Source organism: Grampus griseus (genome assembly GCF_964374135.1).
Source record: "Grampus griseus genome assembly, chromosome: 10".
NCBI lineage: Eukaryota > Metazoa > Chordata > Mammalia > Artiodactyla > Delphinidae > Grampus > Grampus griseus.
Window position 1 is genome coordinate 92,107,229 of NC_139004.1, and position 6,817 is coordinate 92,114,045.

Sequence of the window (6,817 nt, forward strand, 5' to 3'; positions counted from 1 at the left end):
AGTGAATTCTCCTCTTAAATCTTGAATAGAGGACACATAATCTGCTGGGCCAACCGCAGGAGGAAGCCTATCTGGGAAATCTACCAGGCCCTCACTCCCCCTGGTGTCGTCTACCTGAATTACAAGTACAGTTCTTGAAAGGAATGAACCAATTCCCAATCTAGGGAATGAATGTACTTTGCAAAGTAAATCTTGCTAAGCGAACATAAACATCACAACCTGAATATTAACAATTGTAAAACTTACCAAATAACATAGTACATTCAAGGCCCTTGACTTAGATTATCCTTTAACACTCACCATAATCTGATGAAGTAGTTACTGCTGTTAATTACTGCTGTTAATTCAGATAACAGATAACATGACATGGAGGACAAAAATAGGTTGAGTGATTTGCCCAAAGTCACAGTTAGTAAGTGGGGAAAAGGGCATTTGAATACAGTATACTCTGATTCTGGAACTGAAACATTTCACCAATGGGCTGTGTTCCCTCCGGCGTCTCAAACAATCATGTGTCTGTTCAGCCTTGAAACCCAGGAATGTTATAACACGTGTTATAACACATATAGTTGTTCTCAACTGACAAAAATCATGGGCAATGAATCTGGTGGGGAGCAGAACCCAGACCTTTCCCTTGCCTAGAAGGACCCCCTTTTTGCGGGAGTTAGGTGAAGATACAGGCATTTAGGAAAAGAATAGGGTTCTAAAGTGTCCTGTAATTCTTTCTATTTATAGACTATTCTCCTTCCCTCCTCCACAAAACACCCCAATATCTGGCTAAACCACTCATTGCTCCTCCTTGGTATAGGCTTCTACAGACCCTCAGGTGACTCCTAACTATCCTTGGAGATTTTAGGTCCCAACTCACTGTCACTTTCTCCAATACTACTCTTGTCATAATTCCTGATGACTTTAATATTGCTGTAGATAACCCTTCCAATTGCCTGGCATCTTAATCCCTTAATGTCCTTTCTCTTTTTCAGTGAACTTGTGTCCCACGTGACCTCAGTCACTCACCCCACAGCCATATTCTGGACTTCGACATTCCTAACAACCCTCCATACTCTCAATTTCAAATATCCCCCTCTCCACCCATCACCTCCTATCATTCCACCTTACTTTGATTATTCTTTATACCCTAATAGGACAAGCAACACTTTAATCCTAATGCCATTTTCCCATCACTTCCATTTCCCATGTGTCCCCACTTCCTTCTTACCCGGCTTGCATTCCTGGTATATATCATTACGTTCCTGATGTACATACAATCCTTACTCCCCTGCCCCTTCTTGTTTTCATACTCTCCAAGCAAACCCTATGCTAACTAATTCCAGCTCTATACAACACTGAATTTCTACCTGCATAGCTCAACATGGCTGAGGAAAAAAAACCTACAACCACTAGAAATGCTCTGCCTTTAAGTTTATGACCACCAACCTGAAAAGGGTCTCAGTGGTACCCAGTAATCCTGCAGCATTTCCCAATCATTCCCTCTCCCCCTCTCCTAAGAGAATTATTTCATGCCTTCTCTCTCCAGTTCCCCAACTCCTCCTACTATCTCACTGTCAGCTAATGACCTTCTCCCAATTTCGCTGAGAAAATGGACACGATCAGAAGAGAAATTCCATATGTTCTCACCACCTTATCTACACACCCATCTGCATCTGTGTCCCTATGCTCTGCCTTCCCTCCTTTTATTCCTGTTTGCTTCCTGGAATAACTATCCTTGTTCCTTGTTCCTTGTTCCTACCTATTTTCATGCCTCTCCTCACTGTTCACTAGATCCCATCCCCTCTTGCCTACTTTAGGATACTGCCCTAACAGTTGTTTCCTTTCTTTCATGCATAATTAAAATTTCCCTCCCTACTGAATTATCCTTGTCAGCATCCAAATGTACTGTAATTTCTTCCATCTCAACAAACCGAAATAATCTTGACCCACTTCTCCCCTCCCCCAGCTATGGCCTCATTTCTCAGCTGTCCTTTTAGGCAAAACTCCTCTCTACTTCCTTTCTTCTCATTCTTTCTTTGAAACCTTCCCTGAAACTGGTCTTGACAAAGACACCAATGGCCTCCATGCTGTTAAATCAAATGGTTGATTTAAGTTCTCATCTTACTTGTACAATGAGCAGCATTTGGCACAGTTGATCACCTCCTCCTGGAAACCGTTTCTTCCCTTGGCTTCCAAGGCACCACACCCTCTTGATTTTTCTTCCACCTTACTGACCAGTCCTTCTCCTTATCTCCCTGACTTCTTCACGGTGGGGTGACCTGCAGCTCAGTTCTCACATCTCTTCTCCATCCACACTCACTCTAGTCTCAGGGCTTTGACTGGCATCTGCACATTCATGGTTCTGAAATTTCTATCTCCAGTTCAGACCTCCCTCCTGAATCCCAGTCTTCTGCTGGAAGACTGCAGCTGCTTACTTGACAGCTCTACCCTGACACCTAAAGTCACCTTAAAGTCAACATGTTCAAAACTGGACCCCTGATCTTTCCCCAAAACATGCTCTACCCCCAATCCTCCCCATATTAGTTAAGAGTAACTCTATCCTTCATTTGTTCACACCTTGGAATCATCCTGGACTCCTCTCTTCCTCTCATACCACTTCTACAGTCTATTGTCAAATCCTGTTGGCTCTACCTTCAGTATAAAATCAAAATCCAATTACTTTTGCCACCTCCAGTAATACAAACCCAATCCATGTCACTCACCACTTGAATTACTGGTGATAATTCTATCATATAGGGTTTACCTTAAAAATATCCAGAACCTGGTTCTCACCTGGATTAAATAGCCATCATCTCTTTCCTGGTTGAGTGCAGTAGTCTCCTAACTCGTCTCCCTGTCCTGCCTCTTGCCCTGCACAGTATATTCTTGACAGAGTAGCTAGAATGATCCTCTTAAAACATAAGACTGAGCACATAATCCCTTTGCTCAAAACCCTCCAATGGCTTCCCATCTCACTAAGAGTGAAAGCCGACATTCTTGCAACTGCCTTCCACACTCTAATAGTATGACCTCCCACCACGCTGCCAACTACTTCTGTGACCTCCTCCGGTCCTATTCTCACAATCTTCTGCTCCTGCCACACCAGTCTTCTTGCTGTTGTTCAGACACTTCAGGCTCTCTTTCATCTGAAGGCCTTTGTACACTAGCTAGTCCCTCTGTCTACCCAATAGCACTTTCTGTGACAATGGCAATGTTCTGGACTTATGCTATCCAATACCATAACCACTAGACAACTGTGGCTGTTAAGTACCTGAACTATGGTGGCACAACTAAGGAACTGAACTTTTAATAGTATTTATTTTAATTAATTTCAATGTAAACAGCCACCTATGGCTAGTGCCTACTCTTAAAACAGGTCTAGTGTGCTCTTCCTTGAGATACCCACACAGCTCATGCCCTCACCTCTGTAAGGCACCTGCCCAAATGTTACTTTATCAGTGAGGTGTTCTCTAATCGAGCTACTTAAACCAGCAAGTCACCCCTGCCCTGCTACTTCTCATCCTCCTTCCCTGCTTTGTTTTTCCTAATTTCACCATGTTAATTAGAAATAGCAGACATACTGTATATTTCATTCACTCATTTATTTGTTGCCTATCTCTCCAAACTAAATTTAGGTCCATAAAGTCCAGAACTTTGTTTTCATTGCTTTATCAGTGCCTAGAACAGCACTGGTACATAGTAAGAGCTTAATAATTACTCCCCGATTCAAAAATCTCTGTCAAACATTAGCTTCTTGAGTGGCCTAGAACAAGTCATCATACATGTTTTTGCCTCAGCTTTCTACTTCCTCCTACTATCCTCTGATATCGTACTTGTTTGTTTTCTTCTTCGTACTTGCAACAGTTTACACACCCTCTATTTGTTCATGTGCTCATTGCATATCTCCGCAGCAGATGGAAAGCTCCCAAAGGGCTGGAACTACGTTCCTCCGATAAATATAACATCATGCCAGGCACATAGTTGTTGCTCAGAAAATAACTAGTCTTTCTGGGTTATGAGGCAATAACATCTGCCACCCAATAGAGGCTCAATAAGTATGTTTTGAAGATTACTTTACTTATTTAATCTTCAAAACGAAGGGTTTTAACTAGTTGGAATGTGTAGGTCTCTTATAGTTTAGTGATTAAATTCTGTGATTCTTAGAGAAGTGTTCAAATATGGGTCCACACAACTGCACAGATATCAGACTGGTGTGACTTAGTCTTATAGGATCGTGGGCTCTGAAAGGCCCTAGGGGGTGTTAGGGTGCTCAGGGAGACTTAGCATCATACCTGCCTATCTGATGTGACTGGGGGGACTATAATCTTTCACTGTCCAGGGAGGTTTTTTGTGGTGGTGGTGGTGGTTTTGTTTTAGTGGTTTTGTGAACAGGCTCTGGAGGGCCTTTTCTTGTTAATGCAGTCATCTTCATAACACCTGCCGACTGTGTTAAATGGCCATCCTTGCTCTCCTTCCACCCTCATCTGTGGCTCCAAGGGGGCAGTTCCTGTTAATAGGCCCTTCATTTCTTCTCTATGTGCAGCTTTAGAAAGCAGCAGAGACAGGACACTAAATCGGCAGTAAACTTGTCCATTTACCTTTCACATTTCGACTCCATAAGAATGCTTTACTACTTGCAGAAAGTGGGGGATTTTCCTTTTTGCTTGGCAGATTTTTTTTTTACAGGGATTCAGCATTTTCTAAAAGGCATTCTCTAATCTCCCAACAGTTCTTCCATAAAATAGAACTGTATCTTAAGATTATTATCTTCATTTAAAAATCCAACTTATCAGAATAAATAACATCACTCACTTGCTTAGTCATTTAAGAAAAATGTACAATCACCTCCAGGTCATCTTACTGTAGGAAAAATTACACTGGGCCTTATTTTGATATCTCCCAAAGTTACTTTTCTTCTTCTTCTTGTGACCTTTAATGCTACTAACAATAATCAATAATTGAATACATATTTGTGATACAATTTTTTAGTGTCAAAATCTAGTTGACTTTATACATTTGTAATTTATGTTTCTAATTCTGAACTGAGGCTCTCACTTTCTGTTGATAAACCCATCTATCAAAAGGTGAAATTTCAGGGAGCCTAAACCTTGTCTTTGATGCCCTACTGATGAACTGCAATGTAAGTCGCGGTTTTCACAGATAACGGAAAAGGGCTGTCACTTTCTAAGTCTCAGATTGGTCTCCCTCTCATTCTCCTCTGATTTCTTATTTCTGACAAAGCACTGACAGCAGTATACAAATTAAGTTTCTAAGAGGGCGGCAAACCCCTTACTCATGAATTAACTTAGGATAACTTAGTCTTGCTCATTGCTAAATGGCTTTAGTCCACAATGAACACAGTGATACTAAAATCAATTTAATATTCTCTCGTTGGTAGTAAACCTTACACAGCTGAAATCTTGGTGCACAAAGTGAATTTGTAATGGAGTAAAAGGTAAACTTACAGAATATAACAAATAAGTGGGATCTTCTTATTGTCAAGGGTAGTTAATGACACAGATTGAAGGTCTAACAGTATTGCCAAGCAGAGTTATGGACCAAATCTACGGTAATTAAAACTCTAGAATCATTTGTATTAGTAAGTGGTTTTCTAGAAAATGCTTTTATTTTCCAGGCACCAAAACAAATTCCTTAATTTCTGGTGGAAAATGCCTAAGGTTGTCCCATTCTTCACATTAACTTCCAGGTAGGTTTCCTGCCTGGCTTACCTACCCAGGTGGCATTCGTGCTCCCTTTAGTCTGCCGCCCAAAAAGAACAGAGGCAGTAGGAATGAGAAGAGGGAGACTGTGAACGAGGTGCATTCTCATCTGGAAGACTTGCAGTTATCTGTCATGTGGCTCAGGCTTTTGTAGTTCACATTCATGTAATAAAGCAGGACAGGGCAGCAGAGGAGGCGTGGTGTGGTGGAAATCACCCTGGCTTGAGGTCAGGAGACCTTGATTCGAGCCCTTGACAACTTCTAACTACTGTGTGACTCTGTGCCAATGTCTTCCTGCCATTTCCCTCATCTACTAAATTAAGGGGGTTGGAAAAGCTGTTCTCTAAAGGTCTCTTCCAACCTAAAATTCTGTGATTCAATGAAATATAATGACATGTAAAAGTACAGAGATAATTCATTCAATCAAGTCATATTGCCTTAACCTAAATGATTTTTGGTTTCAAAGTCCAAATGTAATTACAAAGAAATGGAGGGGACAGAAATGAGTGGCCAGTTAAAGCTAACAGGCATCCCAGGAAGCGGCTCACTTTCCTGAAATGCACATTGACAATTAGCAATTAACATCTTCTAGAGACAAGCAAATGATCAGGAAGCCTTCTGGCAGAAGAGAGTCATAAAATTTCATTGTACCACTTAACAGATATTTTATCACACGATAAATTAGGTACCTTTTCATCCACAGTGGTAATATATTTCCTACAGTAATTAGAGATGATTCAAGGCCTGATGCATTGTGGCTGGGCCTGAGCATGAAGAAATTGCTTGCTCTATAAGATTTTGGTAGGTTTGTGCCAAAAAAGAAAAGAACAATGAACTCGTCTTATCTTTTGATGCCAGTAACACAGAACGGAACCCCCAAATTGGCTCAGTTATCTGGAGAGTCCAACCTTAGGCTTGGCTTCAGGTAAAGGTGGATTCAGGGGATTACACAATGTCACCACAACCCAGTCCTTCCCTCTTTGGGCTCCGCACTGCCCTGTGTTGGCTAATTTCCAGGTTCCACAAGTAGTAACATGGGTGACTGCCACCAACATGGGTGATTGCCTGCATTCTCCCAGGTTCTATTTCAATGCAAGTGAGTACTA